Source organism: Pinus tabuliformis, chromosome 9, assembly GCF_031772625.1.
Source record: "Pinus tabuliformis cultivar Carrire ecotype Pingquan chromosome 9, CPIR1, whole genome shotgun sequence".
In the NCBI taxonomy this organism is placed as follows: Eukaryota; Viridiplantae; Streptophyta; class Pinopsida; order Pinales; family Pinaceae; genus Pinus; species Pinus tabuliformis.
The window spans coordinates 1,975,138,091-1,975,161,322 of NC_142307.1; positions in this window are offsets into that span (position 1 = coordinate 1,975,138,091).

Below are 23,232 nucleotides of genomic sequence, written 5' to 3' on the forward strand. Positions count from 1 at the left end.
GCAATAGTCCCTGCTGCATTATGGCAATGAATAATAAGAAGAAGTTTAATAATTTATATCCTTTATTTTTTTCCTTAAAATTTGGTGAGATCATTTCATTTTATTTTATTTTTTTCTTTTGTAATGTATTTTTTAAGATATAAATAAGGTTGGAGCTTCAAGAATCCTTTTAAGGTACTTGTTATGTATAGATTTAATAATTAAAATGTATATTTTTTTTTGTTAAACTTGGGAGGACCTTTCATTTTCTATTCGTAATAGGCAAATTTACACCACATAGATTGGCTAGGTGGCCTCAAATTGCCCAATGGGAAACCAAGTCTGTTGGCCACCTATCCTCATGTAAGAAATCCAAAAATAATAAAGTTTCAATCTCTCTAGCCAAGTTATATATGTCTCTATTTCATGACCAGACTCTATATTTCTATCTATACATATACTTGCATGAAGAAAAGTAAATGCTAACCACATATATAACAAAATTAAACATGAGAAAATGACTAGCCCTTTTGCTTCTCCGAGGCCGATTCCACTGGCACAGGATCCTTAACAGTTGCTCCAAGCATCTTCGATAGTTCCAGGATGCATGGAATGTGTCTTTCGATTCTGTCCAGCCTAATATCCTGCTTATGGAGTTGGAATTGAATTTTTTGCAAATCTTGTTTGTAGCTCGGCATCCCTTGGAGAGAAACCGCCATACCCACCGAGATCTGTTCCATGGCCTTACCCAACAGGCTTTTCATTAGCCAGTAGAGGTACAATGTCTGCTTAAATTGCGTTATCCTGCCTCTGGTGTTCCCAGGATCCAGGACGAGTGTCCTCCAATTTTCCATATCCTCCTCCGTCTCACTGCCCTACTTAATTTCCTCTTCCCATTCCTCTAACAGATTCCAGATGCCTTCATCCGTGCCCTCACAATAGGCCTCAACAGCTTCACTGATAAGATGCTCTACCGATTTCCTCCCTTTGCAGATCTCCAACGTGCTTGGGTCCTTATCCTTTGTGGGTTCTGTTGAAGCTTCGAAAATTGTTGCCTCAACATGGGGAAAAACCACCCAGTCCAGACCTTAAAGCAGCTCCTTTTCTGTTTGGAGTAGTGGCTCTGACTGGGGATAATGGGACCAGTTTCCCAATCTATTTAATGCTTGTGCTAAATGGGGTGATATGTGATTTGTTTGGAGTAACGTTTTAAGCTAACGGTAATCTATTCTAAACTAATCAATCACAAATGCATTTAACTTCTAATTTCTAAAAGCTATCTAATCATAATATACCCGGGATAAACTTGATGTATGTGATCTACAATAATTTCTAAAATAAATTGGTAATAAAGATCATTCAATTACGATTAGAAGTGAATCTGTTTTAACAATAATCGTTTCGTATAAAAAGTTAGTTGAAACGATTGTGAGAAATATATCGCATAAAGAATTATTCATATATTCAACATAAAATAAAGATCATCATCATAAATCGAAATAACTATAATCGAAATTCAGACTTTCATACGTAAATAATTTGAAAAAGAAATGATCGTTTAATACATAAGTAAAAAGGATTATGAGATAAAAGTACCATTTATAATACGTCCTACTCATATGTTTCAACAATATTGATCTATCTTCAATCCATTCAACATCATCTAAGAGTACAAAAGTGAAATTTCAGTAGAAGATGCTAAGTCAGATAAAAATAAATCATGTTCCATATATTTCACCAGAACTTCCTCAAAGGGACAGAAGTGCATGTTTTGAAGAGAGTTTCTGATAAAATTCTGGAACCCTCTCCAAACGCATGAGAAGGGTTTAAATACTAAACTATAAAACTAAAAATAGATTATTACAAAATAGTTGAGGAGGTTTAAACGACCTGCCTCAATTTATGCAAAAATAAAATCAAAATTAAAGTAAACAAGGTGACTAACTATGTTGCATTCGATCCTTCAGATCGCAGATATCCACCATAGGCTTCAGCTGTGTAGGCCGGCCGACTTCAGCTTTCAACTGTCCATCGAATATGGCATCGGTCAGTGTTGGCACCATTTTCTCGGCAGAAGTGGTTAGGCATCGCAGGGTCATCCATTGGCTATGAGGCTTGACCAAATGTTGCCAATATGCCTCCCAGTCTAGCCTAGTCGTTTTCCTTATCACTTCTGCTTTTTCCTTTGCTTCCTGTTTCCATTGTTGTTCGAGTTGTTTCGCATCTGGAAGGAACCCTGGAATGGACTCTACAAGTAGATTGGCACCATGAAAATTTTCATTGATATTTTCTATGATAATATTTGGCACTGTCGCCATGTCCGTTGTTGCCTTTTCTGTTTCTTTTAGCCGAGAATCCCAGCGTGCAAACATAATTTCTTTATGTGATTCTTCTAGCTTGGGTAGGTCGACTTTTCTCCCCTCGCCTATATTTTGTCAAGCGATGTGATCAAAGACCTTTTTAAAGATCTCATCATATTCAAGTCGCATTTCTATGACTTGACTTGTCAGTTTATCACTTGTTTCGCAATAAGATTTCTAGTGTGAAATCTTTTGGCACAGTAATTCTTTCTGATTTGTCAACTAGGAATTAAGTCCGAGTGCTTCAGTAATAAATTGATCAATCTTTGGATCGTCTTTATGAAGATTAGTTATTTCCTGCACTTGTTCTTCCTTCTTGGCTAATTTGATTCGATGTTCTATTTGCATCTGTTCAAATTCCTGTTGAAGCTTGGCCAATTGTATCTCTACCTGCTAGTCAGATTTGACTTGTTGTAATTGTTGCTCGAGCAACGTAATTTTATTTTCATTTTCTCTAAGCAACATTTAGAATTATGTTGCTTTATCTATGGTCTTTGTGGCATAGGCGTCTGCAAACTACGAGAGTCTAGTTAAGTTGGCGGATGGATCGACAGGCGAGTCCTTCCATAGAACATCCATTGGTTCGTTTTCGGGGGTATTAGCAACTATAGAGTCCAATTTTATTTTCTTTCTTTGCCTTTTCACCATGGCCTTATGTTGTGGGCTATACAATACATCAAGAGGTGGTATTCTTCAATTCTCAGAATTATTTCAGAGGTGGGGGTAACAGGGATATGCTCTACTTCTAGTTCTTTTGCAGTTTCTTCGACTGTAATTTCCAGAGCTTTTTCCTTTTGAGGAGTTTGCGACTCTGGCACCTATTCCTCTATATTAAGACTTTTATTAAAATTATCCCACTCTTCCTCTAAATTAGTTACTGTGGGTTTTATTGGTTGTGCAGAGGTAGTAGGGATTTCAACCTGCTTGCTAGCTTAAGCTTGTTCAACTATCTTCTGTGTAGATTGGGTCGTATCCTCGATGCTCATGCTTTTTCCATTCTGTGATGAATGTCGTGATTCCCTGATAGATTTTTCTTGAGACTCTGCTCCATAATCAGATTTGGAGTTTTCTTTGGAGTCACTTTCTATAGTCACACTGGGAGTAGGCTCCCTTATTGGTTCAATGGGGCCATTGCCAGCCTTCTTTCTCTGTAACTGTAAAAATTTTCCAGATCTTCATGGTAAAAAAGCAGTTGGGCCATATGTTTCACCTCTGAAAAGGTGTTTTTCTGCAAAAAGATATCATGAAAAACATCCTCCTCATTGGTGAATACTTTTACTTTCACCAAAGTGGTGAAATTCTTGACAGTGCCAAACGGGTCATACTGTCGTCTAGGGAATTTGGGTAATTGCAGAGATAACATGTTCTATGCTTCTTTGAATGCCTGTCCCAGGTTGTGTAGTGCAAATTATTCTCACTGTCCAGGGAATACAGGCCAAATGGCCTTCTTTGACTCTTTCAGTGTACGGCTCATTACTCCCTCACTAGTTGTCTAGTAGGCTATCTCCCTAGCCATCAATTTATCCGGAACATAGTATGGGAGGATGTGGGGGGAGGTGATGCTGCCAAAAACTCTTATATATGTAAATGTTTCCTCCCCAAACCTTCTAGCCACTTGGAGGATGTCAACTTCAGCTTCTTGGGAAAATCTGGGGGTGTCTCGATATACATCCGCTTCTAAATAAGGAGCATAACTCCATAGCAAATCTTGAAAAAATGTGGTTGAAAATTGGATTCCCATATGACCTTGTGGTACACGTGAATGGGAAGTGGATTCCGAACAGTCCATTTCCATCCCATGATGGGGAACTTTGAACTAAAACAAATAGCATTCATAACATATACACTCATAAAAAATGGAGGGTAAACCCTCGAAGCAATACTTCTTCTCCTTCTATACTCGATAATTATTTTTGCTAAATTGTCTGACAAGATTTGGGCCCAACTCATGATAGTTGCTTTAACGACTGCTTCTATTAACGACAACCACTCTGGGGAGAACTTGGTACTATCAGGTCTACCAAACAGTCTACACAACATAGCCGCAACAAAATTATAATGGGGACAAATGGATGCAGTAGTGTACATACCATTTTTGTCTTTCTTGATTTTCTCTTCATTATTTGACCAGGTGCGGGTGCAATCCACTGGGTCGGTGTTCTCTTTAGAAAAATTTTCTATGAATTGCCTGTTGTAGATGACCTGTGGCTCTAGTAGGTGGCACATAAGCCGTAAATTGTCCGAGGTAAAAGATCTGATGACCCCTTGGCTTCTCGTCTTGAATTCTCTGTCTGAAATATTTGCTTCATCAATAACTCATTTTACCATGTCGGTATAAGGGATTATCTTCGGCCGAGCAGCTATGTGGTGTAAAAACGAGCAAGTCGTCTCTAATATGGAAGCGTCTGAGGAATCTCGTCCATCAACTGTAACATTTGTTTCCATAATCCTTGGTTGTTCCTCCTCTAGTATGTTGTACATAGTCTCCCATGTAGAGGTTCCTCCCTCTCTGCTACATGTGGTATCTGTGAACAGGGGAGTCATCTCTGTCTTCTTAGAGGCTACAACCTTGCCTTTCTTCCCCATTTTTCTTAGCATTCTTCTCTACGGGTTTTTCCTGAAATGAAGAACAACTGCAATCGGACACTCAAAGATGAACGTAAAAATGAAATAATGCAGATAACTTGTAAAGGTGGTAAAAGAAGCATTATTTGAACACACGTAACAAGATATCATATCCAAATAAATGGCTTTTCACACATAAATGCAGTTATTTCCCACTAATGCCCACTATTGATTCGTTATCCCTTAGCTTTATTGCTCATAAATGTTTGCATCAAAAAATGGGATGAAAGCTTCTAGGGTGGCGAGTCATTATACTGTGATGATAGCGATTGTGCAATTTGAGAAGCAATATCGCAAGATGCGCCTTTCAGCATTCTTACCTCCTTTTGTGTGTCTGTGAGATGCGAGATGCGAGCCATCCATTATTTATTGTTTCACGTATAGTTAATCGTTACGTTCATCCTATGCAATAGACTTGACGAACTCGAAATTTTTTTCTTTTAATACTCTAAGGTGTGGGTCTGGGCGCGAAGCGCATTTCACAATATCGGTTTGTCATAAGTGCAAGGTGTTTGCTTGAATACCTGAAATGCGATGCGATAGAAGTCAAAATTGGGTTGTGTTATATGCTTTCCACGACTAGCCCACGTAGTTAACCGAGGGGTTAGAAGGGGGGCAGAACCCTCCCTTCGTTGCGCTGATTGCATAGCGGGGGGAGTCACAGGGGGTTTGAGGGGTGCAGGTAACCCCACTCTATGGGGTCCGGGGCACTGCCTAGGAAAATTTTGGTTTTGGACCCTATATTAGGTTGGGCGGACCTACCTATGGTTTTGTGCATGTTTTTTACACATGGTTTTGGACGTGATGGTTTTTGGTCCATGGTTTTGGACGCGATGGTTTTTGGTCCATGGTATTGGATACTTCAACATGTATAAATATGTATTGTAACATTGAAAGGAATATAATGAAAAATCAAGCTGGTAGTCCCGGTTTTGGGATCCAGGGGAAAATCTCTGTGTATATGTGTTTTATGTGTTATGCTCTAGCATTTTTTATTTTCTGTGTTCTAGAATTCGTATGCAAGTAATTTCTGTTCGGGGTTAAAACCTTCATTTGGTATCAAAGTTGTTTTGGCTTCAAGGGAATGCCTTTGTTGCTGAGGGGTTTCGCTCAGACGTGTGGTAGACCCTGTTCAATGGGAGATCTGCGAGATCGATTCTGGTGGTGAAAGAAAATGGTGAGCAATGGAAAGATAGAGATCGAGAAATTTAATGGTCAGAGTTTTGAGTTGTGGAAACTCAAGATGGAGGATCTGTTGGTGGATAAAGATCAGTGGATCGCGGTAGATCCGGGTACTAAACCAACAGGAGTGTCCGATGAAGAATGGAAGAAGTTAGATCGAAAGGCAAAGAGCACAATACGATTGTGTGTCTTAGAATCAGTATTACTGAATTTATTAGGGGAAGCTACGGCTAAGGCTTTGTGGGACAAGTTAGGGACTTTGTACCAATATAAGTCTTTGGTGAATAAACTGTTCCTGTGGAAAAAGCTATATAACTTGAGGATGAAAGATGGAGACTCGATGACAGAGCATATTAATGCATTTAATACTGTGGTAAGTCAGTTATTAGCTGTTGATACTAAAATTTCAGATGAAGATAAGTGCATCAATTTGTTGTGTTCTCTACCAGATTCGTGGGATAGTTTGGTTATTGCAATAAGTAGCAATGCAACTACCTTGTAGTTTGATGAAATAGTCTCGTCCTTGTTGACGGAGGAGATGAGACAAAAAATATGGAGAGCCAAAATGGTGATGCCTTGTTTGTATGAGGATGGTCCCAGAACAGAAACAAAAATAAGTCATCGAGTGGGAGATATAAATATAGAGGGAGATCTAAATCTCCAGGAAAACCTGTAAAGGTGGTGTGCTGGAAATGTGGAAAGGACGGGCACTACAAAAGGAAGAGTAAATCTAAAGCTCCTGATAAAGGAAAGGGATCTGATGATTCTCCTTCTGCAAAGGTGAAAGCCACCTCAAATGAAGGTGGGGATGTGTATTTGGCTTCTTCAAGTACACATGTAGATAATGAGGTATGGTTGATTGACTCGGGTGCATCCCTTCACTTCACTCCCCATAGAGAGTAGTTCTGCGAGTATGAGAATTATGATGGTGGTGATGTCTTCTTGGGGGATGATAGGAAGGCTAGAATCGTTGTTCACGGAAAAGCAAAGTTGAAGTTGCAAGGCGGAAGGGTTAGAACACTTCTAGGTGTTCTACATATTCCTACATTAGCCAGAAATCTGATTTCTGTAAGCAAGTTGGATGATGCAGGTGTAAAAATAGTGTTCAAGAAGGATACCTGCAAGATGGTTCGGGGAGCACTAGTATTGATGCGGGGAGTTCAGATTGGAACTCTGTACAAGCTGCAAGGTAGCACTATTGTTGATGGGTGCAACAACTCTATGGTTCCTAAAAGTGGAGCAGAAAATCTAGTGGTCTTTGGAGAGAAGACCATGTTGTGGCATCAAAGGCTTGGACATATTGGAGAGAAGGGACCTCGAATACTTCATGGTAAAGGTATAGTAGAAGGTATGAGTAATAGCTCTCTAGATTTTGATTTCTGTGAAAATTGTGTATATGGGAAGCAGAATCGGGTGAGTTTCCTCTCTGGTGGTAAGAGGGCGAAACAGATATTAGAGCTTGTGCACAGTGATGTGTTTGGACCTGTGAAGGTTCCATCACTGGGTAATTATATGTACTATGTATCATTTATAGATGAATTCTCAAGGAATACATGGATATATTTCCTTCAGAAGAAATCTGAAGTCTTTGACAAGTTTAAAGAATTTAAGGCTCTAGTGGAAAACCAGACAGAGAAGAAGATAAAGGTGTTGAGGATAGATAACGGTGGAGAGTTTTGCAGTAAGGAATTCGAAGAATTCTATAAGAAGTGTGGTATAGCACGGCAGAAGACTACTCCATATACACCTCAGTAAAATGGAGTTGCAGAAAGAATGAACAAGACGTTGATGGAAAGGGCAAGAAGCATGCTTAGTGGTGCCGGGTTAGGACAGGAATTCTGGGTAGAGGCAGTGGAGACAGCATCTTACTTGGTCAATAGATCACCTTCATCAGCGTTAGAGGATAAGACTCCACAAGAGGTATGGACTGGTAAGAAACCCTCTCTTTCACATCTGAGGGTATTTGGATGTAATGCATATGTACATGTTCCAAAAGATAAACGAACCAAGTTAGATGGTAAATCTGAAAAGTTCATCTTTATTGGGTATAAGGATGGTTTAAAGGGTTATAAGCTTTGGAATCCAGTAACGAGGAAGGTTGTGTACAACCGAGATGTGGTGTTCAGAGAGGTAAAATATGTTATTAAACATGAAGTCCAACCAAAGGAACCTGAGAAGATAGAGTTTGAGCTTAAGGAGGAAGAATCAAACTCTACAACAGAGGAGGAATCAGAATATGAAGAGCCACAAACTCCAGGTGTGAGAAGATCAGTTCAAGAAAGAAGGCAGCTAGAAAGGTATAGTCCATCTACTTTCTATTCAAATTTTGCTTTATCTATTATTGATGATGATCCCAAAACTGTGAAGGAAGTAATAGATTCAAAGGATGGAAAACTCTGGAAAGAGGCCATGGTTGATGAAATGGCATCTTTACACAAAAATGAGGCTTGGGATCTGGTGGAGTTGCCAGCTGGAAGGAAACCCATTGGAAGCAAATGGGTGTTCAAGAAGAAGACAAATGCAGAAGGAAAGGTGGAGAAATACAAAGCTCGGTTGGTAGCAAAAGGTTATTCCCAGGTGCTGGGAATTGATTTTGGTGATATTTTTTCTCCTGTTGCCAAGGTAACTTCTATTATATTACTTTTATCTGTTGTTGCTGCTTTTGATTTTGAGGTATAATAGATGGATGTGAAGACAACATTTCTTCACCGGGATCTGGAAGAGGAGATCTACATGAAGCAACCTGAAGGCTTTGCGATGAAGGGTAAGAAAGAACTGGTATGCAAGTTAAAGAAGTCTCTGTATGGGTTAAAACAGTCACCAAGGATGTGGTATCAGAAATTTGATACATTTATACAGGGACTTGGCTTCACCAGAAGCAAAGTAGATTACTATGTGTATTTTAAATTAATTAGTGACTGTGTTATTTATCTGGTCTTGCATGTGGATGATATGTTGTTGGTTGGAAATGATAAAGAAATTATCAAGGATTTGAAGACCCATTTGTCCTCCAAATTCAACATGAAAGATCTTGGTGCTACATACTATATTTTGGGCATGGAAATTAAAAGAGATCAGACAAAGAGGAAGCTCTGGTTAAACTAGAGGAATTATGTCAAGACAATATCGCAGAGGTTTAATATGTAGGATAGTAAATCGGTGAAGGTTCCTATTCCTATAGGTGTAAAGTTATCTGCTAAACAATGTCCCAAGACACAAGAAGAGGAAGAGGACATGTCCCATGTTCCATATGCAAGTGTAGTCGGTAGCCTGATGTATGCGATGGTCTATACTAGACCTGACATTGCACATGCAGTGGGAGTATTGAGCAGGTTTATGTCAAAACCATGGAAGGAGCACTGGACAGCAGTGAAGCGGGTTTTCAGGTATTTGCGTGGCACTAGTGATTATGGTTTGTGCTACCAAGGAAGACTAGGATTGGATAGAGTGTTGGATATTCGTGGCTTTGTTAATGCAAACTGGGCTGGAGATATGGATCAGAGAAGATCTACAAGTGGGTATGTGTTTAACCTATTTGGAGGTGCAGTCAGTTGGATGAGTAAGAAACAATCTGTAGTGGCACTATCAACTACAGAGGCAGAATACGTGGCAGCCACTCATGCAAGCAAGGAAGCAGTTTGGTTGCAAAGATTGTGTTCAAGTATGGGGTTAGTACAGGGAGCTATAAGGATAGATTGTGACAGCCAAAGTGCAATATTCTTGGCAAAGAACCCTACATATCATTCAAAGACAAAGCACATTGATGTTCAGTATCACTTTGTGAGGGATATGATAGAAGACAAAAAGGTGTTGTTGGTAAAGGTGGACACTTTGAAGAATATTACAGATGCATTGACAAAATCTGTGAGCTCTGAGAAGTTCTCTTAGTGTAGAGAAACAATGGGTGTTGCAGGGCTGGATAAATGACTAAGCTCTCTTGTGCCCCACTATGGAAAAAAAACAACAAGTGGGAGAATGTTGGGTTGTGTTATATTCTTTCCACGACTAGCTCATGTAGTTAACCGAGGGGTTAGAAGGGGGGTGTAGCCCCCCCTCTTTGTTGTGCTGATTGCGTAGCGGAGGGAGTCACAGGCGTTTGAAGGGTGCAGGTAACCCCACTCTATGGGGTCCGGTGCAACGCCCCAGAAAATTTTGGTTTTGGACCCTATATTAGGTTGGGAAGACCTACCTATGGTTTTGTAAATGTTTTTCGCACATGGTTTTGGACGCGATGGTTTTCGGTCCATGGTTTTGGACGCGATGGTTTTCGGTCCATGGTATTGGATGCTTCGGCATGTATAAATATGTACTGTAACGTTGAAAGGAATATGATGAAAAATCAAGCTGGCAGTCCCGATTTTGGGATCGAGGGGAAATCTCTGTGTATATGTGTTTTATGTGTTATGCTCTCGCATTGCTTATTTTTTGTGTTCTAGAATTCATATGCAAGTAATTTCTGTACGGGGTTAAAACCTACAGTCAAAGCGCCATCGTGGTTTCGCAACTCACAAATCTTGCTATATCGCATTTAAGAGAGAACTCTTTATGGATCATGTTATGCGATGAGAGACTTAAGCCTAAAAAGCTTAAGGACTTCCGTTTTCGTCGGATTTTATGATAATTTAGATGGAACCCTTATTTTAAACGCTTTGCTTGATTTCGGAGGCTTTTTAGAAAGGTCCTTTAATGGGTTAAACATGCTATATATAAAAGGTAAGTCTTTGGTAGTTCCCAAAAAGGTTTTTGATTGTTAGCTTTGCTTTATGTTTGGTCAATTTAGTGTGTCCTAAATTGTTATTTAAAATGTCAATCCGAGAGTCGTAAACTGCTGAAGTGAAGTGCACTGTATATGCAAGATAACCGATTTCTTAATTCTTTGTCGTTTTTGATTTTTTGGTTTGTTTTTGGGTTTATCTTTTGTTGATTCCCTAATGTGAGATGGCAGAATTGAAAGTCAAGTATGGATGGCGATGGCGACTTCTACAATGATTTCCAAACTTCAAAGTTCTCAAAAAGGTTTTAAAACTTGCAGTGATGAAATCAATTCCTAAGAGAAAATAAAAATGTACCAAACAGTGAGCTAGTGACAATGAAGCCCAGTATCCTTGCTGTTGTATAAAAAGAGAAAAGTTGAACTCAAAGCAATTCAAAAACTGTAAGCAAGGTAATCTGATGTCTAAATTGCATAAAATGAAACTAAGATCAAACTACGCATTCATACTTCCAATCCCTCACCATTTGACTCGCTCAGGCTATAGGAGGTAACTGAAAATGACATGAGTAATCTAATCACTAACTTGCAGAAAAGTAAACTAAATCACACTACATCAACTCATATTCTGACCCCTCACCATTCGAGTCACTCTGGCTATAGGAGGTAATCATAAACAAATTGAGTAATATGATATCTAAATTGCATGAAAGTAAATGAGCAAAACAGAACTGAAAGAAATAACAATGCTGGAATTAAAACTCAGAAAATAAATCAGCAGAAGGACAAGATGATTTCACGTCATTAGTCATCAAAACTATGTGAAATTGCTCGGGTTGTCTACAAGAACCTGAAAGAAAAACACTGATTAGTTAACAGTCATGAGAAAGCATAAAAGAAAATATGGACAGCAGTTAACATGAATATCAGAACAGTGTAATATATACAAGCAAACGATTATGGAAACAGTAACATAATGAAGGAAAGCAAGAAACTATACAGTAGTTACAGAGCCTTGGTGTACAGGGGCCCTCTGCAACCTCGGCCAATGAACAATCAGTCACAAACTGAACTTTAAGAACACTGTCTTCTCATATATTAGAATGTAGTCAAAACATGAAGATAGAGCACGGCACAGTGGGCTCGTAAAACAGTCAAGATTACATATAAAATCTAGCTAACAAGCGTATGATAACGCATTATTTATAACTGAGGATGCTACAACTAATTCCTAAATTTTGCGCTGCTAAACAGACACGTGAATAACCACGTCCTGAGATCTAGCAGTATGGTAGCCGTGACAATTAAATCTAAGGAGTGGTGGCTGTTCGATTTGGTTCACAGAGCGGTCCACAAGTGTTAGCACACCTCCGGATATTGAGGAATTTGCCACGCAGGTATTCACGTGGTGAAAAACAGAGTCGTGCCACCGCAAAACTCTTAGGTTGACCACTGCTTTGGCTGTCCTTGACCATGGCCTTTTGTGAGTGATTCGGCTGAACCAAGGGGACACGTTCCATGTACACATCATTTGTAGCTTGCCCATGTGGCTGGATTCTCCAGTAGACACCTATTGTTGCGTGTGGAGCATGATTGTTCAGAGGTCTTTGTTTCAGCCGGATGTATGCCCCAGGATGTCTTGTACACCCCTCCACGCGGGGGGGTGCGGGGGGGGACTTGTCCCCCCGCAGGGGTCCGGGGGGGCCGATCCCCCCCGGCTGGGGTGTCCGAGGGCCAGCGGTCCCCCTGCGAGGGCTCGCGGGCAGCGCCCCAAAGCTAAAAACAAATGTAAAATTGCCTTGTAAAAGTATAGTAATTTCTAGTCAATCTGGGCCGTTCATTAGGCAGATGATCTGACGGTAGAACTTATGTTTAGTTTAGGGTTTTTTTGCCCTAGAAGTCAACCCCCTCTCTTTGTATGAGGGCATTGTATTTGAGGCTGAGATATAGATGTGTATTCTGTGAGCGAGAAACAGAGAGGTGAGACTGTGAGAGAAAACAGAGGATATTACAGTGGATTTGTTGTAGGTTGTGTCTCTTCATTTTGCTGGATAATAGAAAGGAAGGACTGGCTGTTCGGGGTGGACGTAGCCCAAACTGGGTGAACCACGTATATCTGTGTCTCTCTTGTTTTGTGTGTTTTCTATGTTTATATTTCTGCAATATTTTATGTGTTCCATTTCTCCGTAATATATAATTTTCTAACAACTGGTATCGGAGCCGAAGGTCTATTTGGTTGATAAACTCGCAGGAAAGAAGGGTTCCTGGTTCGAGTGGGAGCAATGGTGGAAGATGGTAAGTTTAGGGTCGAGAAATTTAACGGCCAAAACTTCTCGCTGTGGAAGATGCAGATGGAAGATTATCTGTATCAGAAAGATCTATACCTACCATTGGGCGGAAAAACAAAGATGTTGACGGGTATGAAAGACGAAGAATGGAACCTTCTCGATAGAAAGGCACTCGGAACAATACGGTTGTGCCTTGCTGCGTCAGTCGCCTTCAACATTTCGAAGGAAACCACGACAGAGGGTTTGATGCAGACGTTGTTGAAACTATATGAAAAACCCTCAGCCTCAAACAAGGTATTTCTTATGAAACGGTTATTTAATATGAATATGTCGGAAGGTGGATCTGTTGCAAACCATTTAAATGATTTTAATACAGTTACAAGTCAGTTAAGTTCTGTAGGGGTAAACTTTGATGATGAAGTTAGAGCTCTGTTATTCTTGTGCTCATTACCAGAAAGTTGGAATGGTTTGGTAATGGCCATTAGTAACTCCGTTTGTGGATCTAGTACTTTAAAGTTTGATGATATTGTCGGTGCTATTCTTAGCGAGGAAATGCGACGAAAAAGCTCCGGTGAGACATCAGGAAATGCTTTGAGTGCAGAGTCTATAGGAAGAAAAATGGAAAGAGGAAAGAGTTCAGGATATCGCAGTAAATCAAGGAAAGGCAGATCCAAGTCCAGATCGGGGATAGTGTGCTGGAAATGTGGAAAGAAAGGACACCTAAAGAAAGACTGTAGATCTCGGAAGGGAAAATAAGGACATGCACAGCAAGAAAACAATCATGAAGCAAATGTGACAGGTGAGGTGTTACAAGATGCTTTGATTCTTTCTTTCGAAAATATTACTGATTCCTGGGTGGTAGATTTAGGGGCTTCATTCCATGCCACACCTGATAAGAAATACTCTCATGACTATGTTCAAGGAGATTTTGGACAAGTTCGTCTGGGTGATGATAAACCCTGTAAAATCGTTTGAATGGGTAAGGTTCATGTAAAATAGCAGAATGGAAACCAATGGCTATTAAAGGAGGTAAGGCATGTTCCAGATCTAAAGAAAAATCTGATTTCAACAGGGCAGTTAGGCAGTGAAGGTTGTGTGACAACTTTCACACATAAAGCTTGGAAGGTCACCAAAGGAGCCCTGGTAATAGAAAAAGGTGAAAAGGTTGGTACATTGTATTTATGCAATGGTATTTCTAACTCTGTTAATGCTTTAACTTCCAAAGGAGAAGATGCATCCTTATGGCATCATAGGCTCGGACACATGAGTGAAAAGGGGATGAAGATTCTTCACTCAAGGAATTTGTTGCCGGGTTTGAAGAATGTTGATTTTGACTTCTGTGAGATTTGCATTTATGGAAAATAGAAGAGAGTCAGATTTCTCAGAGTTGGGAAAGAAAAGAAGAATGAAAAATTAGAGCTTGTGCATACAGATGTATGGGGCCCTGCTCAGGTATCATCTCTCGGTGGCTCTCGTTATTATGTTACTTTTATTGATGATGCAACTAGAAAAACTTGGATTTATTGTATTAAGAATAAATCTGATGTATTTGATACTTTCAAGAAATGTAAAGCTTTGGTTGAGATTGAGACAAGAAAGAAATTGAAGTGTCTTAGATCAGACAATGGAGGTGAATATTGCAGCAAATAGTTTGATAGGTACTGTTCAGAGCATGGAATTTGCAGAGAGAAGACAGTTCCAAGAACACCACAAGAAAATGGTGTGTCAGAAAGGATGAACAAAACAATCATGGAGCGTGCAAGGTGCATGAGATTGCATGCAGGATTGCCTTTACAATTTTGGGCAGATGCTGTAGATATTTTTGTTTATCTAATAAACAGAGGGCCTTCAATTTCCTTGGATGGTGGTGTTCCAGAGGAAGCATGGACAGGTAAAAAGGTAAACTACTCCTTTTTAAAGCCTTTTGGTTGTGAGGCCTTTGTCCATATTGATAAAGAAAATAGAACAAAGCTTGAGGCAAAGTCAAAGAAATGTACCTTTATTGGATATGGTGTTAATGATTTTGGTTATCGCTTATGTGATTATGAAAATCACAAAATCATTAGGAGAAGAGATGTAATATTCAATGAAAAGGTCTTGTATAAGAATCAGTTACAGGAAAAGAAGAAAGAAAACGAAAACAAGGAATACACAGTTCTTGATGACATCACTGAAAAAGGTAAAGGTGCCTGAAAATAATATAAATCAACAACAGCAACCACCACAACAGCAACAGGCACCCCAAACCCCTGAAAGTGGTGTTAGAAGATCTACCAGGATAAGTAGACCCCCTGAACGATACTCTCCTTCATTATATTATTTATTGTTGACTGATTCTGGTGAACCCGAATGTTATGAAGAAGCAATGCAGGTTGAAAGTAGGAAGAAGTGGGAGGTAGCCATGGAAGAAGAGATGGACTCCTTAATGCATAACCAGACTTGGGATTTAGTCAGGTTGCCTGCAGGAAAAACTACATTGAAGAATAAATGGGTTTACAAGCTGAAGGAAGAAGATGGAGGAAAACAGAGGTACAAAGCTAGACTTGTGGTGAAGGGGTTTGCACAGAAGAAAGGTATTGATTTTGATGAAATATTTTCTCCTGTTGTTAAAATGACTTCAATCAGAACTATTTTAAGTCTTGTAGTAGCTGAAGATTTGCATCTTGAGCAGTTAGATGTAAAGACAGCCTTTCTCCATGGGGATTTGGAGGAAGAGATATATATGCAGCAGCCACAAGGATATGAGGTGAAAGGGAAGGAGAAACTAGTGTGCAGGTTGAAGAAGAGCTTGTATGGCTTAAAACAGGCTCCAAGGCAGTGGTATCTAAAATTTGACAAGTTTATGTCTGAACAAGGTTATACTAGATGTCACTATGATCATTGTGTTTATTTGAAAAAGCAAAATGATGGTAGCTATATTATATTGTTATTGTATGTAGATGGCATGCTTGTTGCAGGATCTAACATGCAGAAAATAAATGTGCTCAAAAGAAAATTGGAAAATTAATTTGCAATGAAGAATTTGGGAGCTGCAAAACAAATCCTGGGTATGAGAATAACTAGAGACAGGAAAAATCGTAAATTAACATTGTCTCAGAATGAGTACATACAAAAGGTGTTGAAAAGATTTGACATGCACAATGCAAAACCAGTTAGTACACCTTTTGCTAGTCATTTCAAACTTAGCAAGGAAATGTGCCCAAAGACCCAAGAAGACATGGATTATATGTCTAAAGTTCCATATGCATCAGCAGTTGGAAGCTTAATGTATGCAATGGTCTGCACAAGGCCTGATATTGCACATGCAGTGGGAGTTGTAAGCAGGTACATGAACAATCCAGGAAAGGAACATTGGATGACAGTGAAATGGATTCTCAGATATTTGAAAGGTACCACAAATAAAGCATTATGCTTTGGTGGTTCAAACATCTCCCTACAAGGATATGTTGATGCAGATATGGCAGGTGACAGAGATAACAGGAGGAGCACTATAGGATATGTATTTACTATTGGAGGAACAGCTGCCAATTGGATTTCAAAAATCCAAAGTGTTGTTGCTACAGAGGCTAGTAAAGAAATGATTTGGTTACAAAGGTTTATGGGTGAATTGGGTAAGGAGCATGATATGGGCACGTTATATAGTGATAGTCAAAGTGCCATTCATCTTGCAAAGAACTCAACATTTCATTCCAGGACTAAACACATACAGCTCAAGTACCATTTCATACGATCAGTGTTGGAAGATGGAGAGTTGAAGCTGGAAAAGATACACACTAGCAAGAATCCTGCAGATATGCTAACAAAAGTTGTAACCAAGGAGAAACTGAGAACATGCTCAGTTTCAATTGGTCTTCAAGGATGACGATGAAGATGAGAAACAGCCAGGTCCAAAGAGGAGTCATTGTCTAGCAAATGAAGCAGCGGTGGAGTTTCTACAATCATTCTCCAAGTGGGAGATTGTTGTGTGTGGAGCATGATTGTTCAGAGGTCTTTGTTTCAGCCGGATGTATACCCCAGGATGTCTTGTACACCCCTCCACGCGGGGGGGGTGCGGGGGGGACTTGTCCCCCCCACGGGGGTCCGAGGGGGCCGATCCCCCCCGGCTGGGGGGTTCGGGGGCCAGCGGTCCCCTGGCGGGGGCTCGGGGGCAGCACCCCCGAAGCTAAAAACAAATGTAAAATTGCCTTGTAAAAGTATAGTAATTTCTAGTCAATCTAGGCCGTTCATTAGGCAGATGATCTGACGGTAGAACTTATGTTTAGTTTAGGGTTTTTTTTCCCTAGAAGGAAACCCCCTCTCTTTGTATGAGGGCATTGTATTTGAGGCTGAGATATAGATGTGTATTTTGTGAGCGAGAAACAGAGAGGTGAGACTATGAGACAAAACAGAGGATATTACAGCGGATTTGCTGTAGGTTGTGTCTCTTCATTTTGTTGGATAATAGAAAGGAAGGACTGGCTGTTCGGGGTGGACGTAGCCCAAACTGGGTGAACCACGTATATTTGTGTCTCTCTTGTTTTGTGTGTTTTCTGTGTTTATATTTCTGCAATATTTTATGTGTTCCATTGCTCCGTAATATATAATTTTCTAACACCTGTAACATAGACTTCAACAAAATGGCTGCAGAAAGTTGAGCTGGTTGCAGAAACTGACAAGATTCCGCAGCTAACTGAGCAAAAATCTAGATCAAACAGCAGTCACAAGACATAGTTAGGAAACCATTTTATAAGATCTTTTTAAACTAATATGCAATGATTTGACAGCTTGGTGGGTCAAGTAACTGGAAAAGAAGGCTAAAATGGTGTATAGGGAAGATGCAAGTTTGGAACTCAACACTTTATTCAAAAAATAAAAGAAATGACTAAACGCTAAGTTTTGTTTTTTGAATGAAAAAATTTAAAGGGCCCCCATTAAGTTAATGTAATGTTAACTACTATTATTAACAAATGGAGGTTGTTGAATACCATAACAGGTTCCCGGCCCCATCTTCCACATCCACGACCTCTCGCAGGCCGAGCCATGTCAACGATGCTCAAAACCTGTTCATAACAAAGATTTGTTAGCCAAAAGCAATTTGACATAATTTGGCACTAATTACTTCCCTGAATTGAATTGTCGATGCCATCATCCTCCCCATTCGTTTCCTTTTTCCATTTACTATCAGTACCAGAGCTGAGATGGGCAGAGATCCAGTCCTTAGAAAGGGCCAGTCTCCAAATCCCTTCTATCATCTCATCCCTCCACCCCCAATGCCTCTCATACACCATAAGGTTGGTAGTCTCTAGCCAAGGCCATGCAAGTGAGCCTAGCCCCAACCAAAAGGTTTCCCTCCGTGGATTGCAGCCCCTTTCCCCTTTTCTCGGTAAGCTAGAGAAATACCCCTGTCATTTTCATACCCGACGCCACCCTCAAGGGCCCTAGCAATTCTCTTAACGCGAGAATTTCTCACATTTCCCCAGCAGTTGCAGTGGTTTCGGCAGCAGGGCCAAGCTCCTATACGACATATTAACTGACCCGCACTTCCCTCAGCCTCAGAATCAAAGCCTCTGCCTACCAGACCCCATCAACTAGCCCCACTCAGCCCTCGGTGTGCTGCACCCAAGTTCCCATTACCAAACAACGCAAGGTCAAAACATCCAAAGGTAGGGTCGATAGCTAACAAGCTCAATACATAGACGCATAGCCAAACCATTGCAGCCAATCGCCTCCTCCATTTCCCCCGTCATTTCTCCCAATTACCCTTCCCAATTATCCCCCTCTCCCCCCCTAGTAGAACCCAAACCAGGTCGTCATGGCAAAGGAGGCAAAGAGCCAAGAAATATACCTGTTATCGATTGTAGGTTGTCTCCACATTTGATTCCGCAGGTGTCAACGCCTTCCTTTTCCCCTACTCCAACTCCTTACTCTGCAAACAAACTCACCATCCTTACCCACCTATCTGCCCTTTGCTTCTATACAACCTACCTCTCCATTGTTGTCTCTGCCACCTTTCCCACCACCCTTGCATGCACTCATGCCAAGGGCCACCACACCCATTGCTTTGAGCGTGTGGGGGGTGGTGGTACGTAAATCATATGTACGCCTCATTACTTCCCACAGGCATTTCCAACCACCGGCATGCACCCCGATCAGGGTCTTATGTTTCTGGAAGGCCGTTTTCCTGGCTTTTCCTGTGATCTTGATCCAGTATTTCCACCAGGGTTTTGAATCTCTCATCCCAGGGTTGGACCGGCCATAATTTTTCCATCAGGGCATTTTTTTAATTGCATCCCCAGTTAGCAAGAAAATCTGCCCCTTTATTCCCTTCTCATCTGACATGCTGGACCATAATATAATCAAACTTTTGAATTAATTCCCCTATCTCTTGGATGAGGCGAGCTGTCCTCCAACTTTGGCTGAGCTTGTCCCATTTGGTGCCATTGTTCAGTTTTTCCAGAGTGTTTATGACCAGACTTGAGTCTCCTTCCACCACTACGTTTCAATACCCCATTCTGACAGCTATTAGAAGTCCTTGTCTTGCTGCAGCAAACTCTGCCTCATTGTTACTTTCTATCCCGCAAGAGTCAGCATATATTAGCTGAGTGTTGGCTTGGGTGTCTCGGAAGAGGCCACCTAGGCCTTCCACTCTTGGATTCCCTTTTGATGCCCTGTCGAAATTGAGTTTTATGAATCCTTCTCCTAGGATAGTAAAGTGAGCTGGGGATATCGAACATATCATGTTTTTTTCCAAGAAGTGGGGGCAATCATTTATTGTGATAGATTGAGTTTTTGTTAAATCCGAGCTTCTTGGGGTGGGACTTGCCACACTTCTTGGTCCCACTTTTATGCTAATATTGTTCCCGTGATGTTATGGACTATTCCTTCCCACACCTGTTCTTGAGATGAGGCTTTATTTTTAAAGACTCTGCGGTTCCTCTCTTTCCATATGGCCCATAAATTTAATCCTAAGGCCAACCCCCATGCTCGGTTTACTACCGAGCTTGAGAATATGTTGCTTCACCAAAGGAGGATTGTTTCCTTAATGTTGTGGTGATCTTGATCCATCCTTTCAAAAACTCCTTACAGCTGCCTCCATTTCTGTTCAGCAAATGGGCATGTGTTAAGCATATGCTCGATATCTTCTCTGTTCTGATGACAGAGCCCGCAGAAGGACAGGCCCTAGAAGCCCCTTTTCTATAGTTGATCCCAGGTTAGGATCCATCCTTTGCAGACCAGCCAAAGGAAGTGAGATACCTTAGGCCACCATCCTCCCTTCCATATTTTTTTCCATATGATGCCTTGCCCATCTTGGACTTGTCCTGCTTGGAGGTCATATGCTTCTTTTATGGTAAAGGTTCCTTTTGTGGTGTGCCCCCATCTCAGGATATCAAGATCATTTCAAATCGTTAATTGTCTCGATCTCAGCTCTTTTTCAAGCTCTGTCCATTGGTCGGTCTCTATAGCCTGGCACCAATCTTCCTTCTTTTTCCATCTCCTCCAATTTCCGGTTCCTTGGTCCTCTTTCCAGAATTTCTCTACCTGGTGTATATTCCTATCTCTGGTAAATTGATATATGTCCCTGAGATCTTGATTTTCTATCATTTGTTCTCTTTGTTGCCAAGAGTCCTACCAAAATCTTGAGGTTTTTCCATTACGGATTTCCCAAAAGGCATGTTGGTTTATGAGGTTCCTGTTTTGGGCTGCCAAGTTCCACACTGTTGATCCTTTGGGGGGGTCTCTATATCGCAGAATATCCTCAGTTCTCTCAGGCATATTATATTTTCTTGTCCATATTTGCTTCCATAGGTCTCTTCCACCTCCTATCCATCTCCACCATAGTTTTGCGCCCATTACTTGATTTAATATATAAGGGTCTCTGAGGCCTAGTCCTCCTTCCATTTTTCTTTTCACCAACCCCTGCCAGGATATCAATGCCCATTTCCTGACCTGTTGAGCCCCTCCCCACATAAACTTTTTGAAAATGTCCACCATTTTGGAGCACACCCCTTTAGGGGCTTCCATACCTGAAAGTTGATAGATGGGTATCGATTGCAGCACTACTTTAAGAAGGACAGTCCTGCCTGCCAGGTTGAGGAATCTAAAAGCCCAACTACTTAGTATTCTCTACAACTTTTGAAGGATCTGCTGCCAACAGGATAATTTTAGGGAGTTGTCCGATAGGGGCATACCAAGGTATTTAGACGAGAGGTTTCCAGTACTAAACCCCAAGATCCTGGCAAGATAGGTCTTGACATTCCCCTGAGTGTTAAAAAAGAAGATACAAGATTTTTCATTATTAATCTTAGTCCCAGAGGCCTCCATAAAGGTATTAAGAATTTCTTTTATTCTTCGAGCTTCCCTAAGGGAGACTTGGCAGAAGAGCATGATATCGTCCACGAATTGTTGGTGGGTGATGGCTAAATCATTACCCCAAATCCTCAGGCCCCTAATCCTAGATTCTCTGACTTCATTTTTGATAAATCGACCCAACCCTTCTGCAACAATAATGAATAGAAAAGGAGATAATGGATCTCCCTGTCTTAGGCCCCGGGTTGGATTAAAAGTGGGATTGGGAGTCCCATTCAACAGAATTGAGATGAGGGGGGAGGATATCATGGAAAGAATCCAATTTATCCATATTTGGGTGAAACCATAGGCTTTGAGGATACTACTCAGATATGCCCAACTTAACTGGTCATATGCCTTGGAAAGGTCCAGCTTAATCATCATACCTGCGAGCTTTTTTTCCTTGAGAGAGTGAACTACTTCTTGAGAAGTTACGATCTCATCCAGGATTTGCTTCCCTCTACAAATCTCGTCTGCTCCGGAGAGATGATATTCAGCAAGAGGGGTTTTAGCCGTTTTATGATGAGAGTAGCAATGATTTTATAAATAACATTACATAAGGAAATAGGGCAAAATCCTTGCGGATCTTCAGATTTCAAAGTTTTAGGAATAAGAGCAATAAAAGTGGAGTTCAGGCTGGGGCATACCTTTTGATTGCGACAGGATTCCTCTACAACCTCTAGAATTTCTCGTCCCATGAATTTCCAGGTGGCTTGGTAAAATTCTGCTGTGAACCCATCCGGGCTTGGGGCCTTGTTTTTCTGCATGCCATTGACAATCTCTTCCACCTCTTCTAGTGTAGCAGCTCTCATCAGGGCTAGGTTCTGATCCTGAGTTACCAGGTGGGGGATATGCTGCGAGATTCTTTGTATTGCTTCTGTTCTATTTTCTTGTGGTTCTGAGAGAAGATCTCTGAAATGGTTTACCAGAAGTTCCTCCATTTCTTCATGTTGGACTCTATGATTCCCCTCCTCATCTTTTAGGGAGTATATAATAATTCAAATATTTTATTCAAACACTTTTTCACTAGATTTCAGGAAAAAATTATGAGAAATATACACATGAAATGGAAAAAACATAGAATATTTAAATTATGGTCTATAACCTTAACAAAATTAATTTATCAAGGCTGGTCGGTGAGGGGAGTCTCCATGAATTGGTGGAAACAAGGTTGTACATTATGGTTGGAAATTGATAAGTGTATGCAATAATGTCATAGAAGAATATTCGCTATGGCAAGGCCTTTCCATTGCCAAGTGATGCAACTTCTATCTTTCTGAAGATTTTCCCTAGATGTTCTTGTTTTATCTTGTTTTCAAAATTCTTCTAGGAACCAATCTTTGATCATGGTTGCCTCTCTTCTTCATCTCCATAATTATTCTCTATCTTCCTCTGTGTGCTTTGTTGCACTCTCTAATATTTTCCTTGCATTACTTGCAAATTCGTTTAGTAATGAATTTATTCTTTTTGCACCTTTTCTCAATGATAGATGTAATCTAGATGATGGGATCCATCAATATAACCACACAAATTTCCAACTTCCTCCTTTTCCATCTTTTTCCAATTCCTTTTCCATATTTTAATAGAGTTTGGATATCCAAAGGATCCAAAATCTAGAAATTATTTTGATCTAGAATTAGAAAAACTTCAGATTCAAATGCTAGAATCCTGAGAAGTTTGAATGTCTGAAAATTTATCTAGATGTCGAAGAACAAGCCATGGAGGCTATAATCTCAGTTTTTTGTGGTCTAAAAACACACTC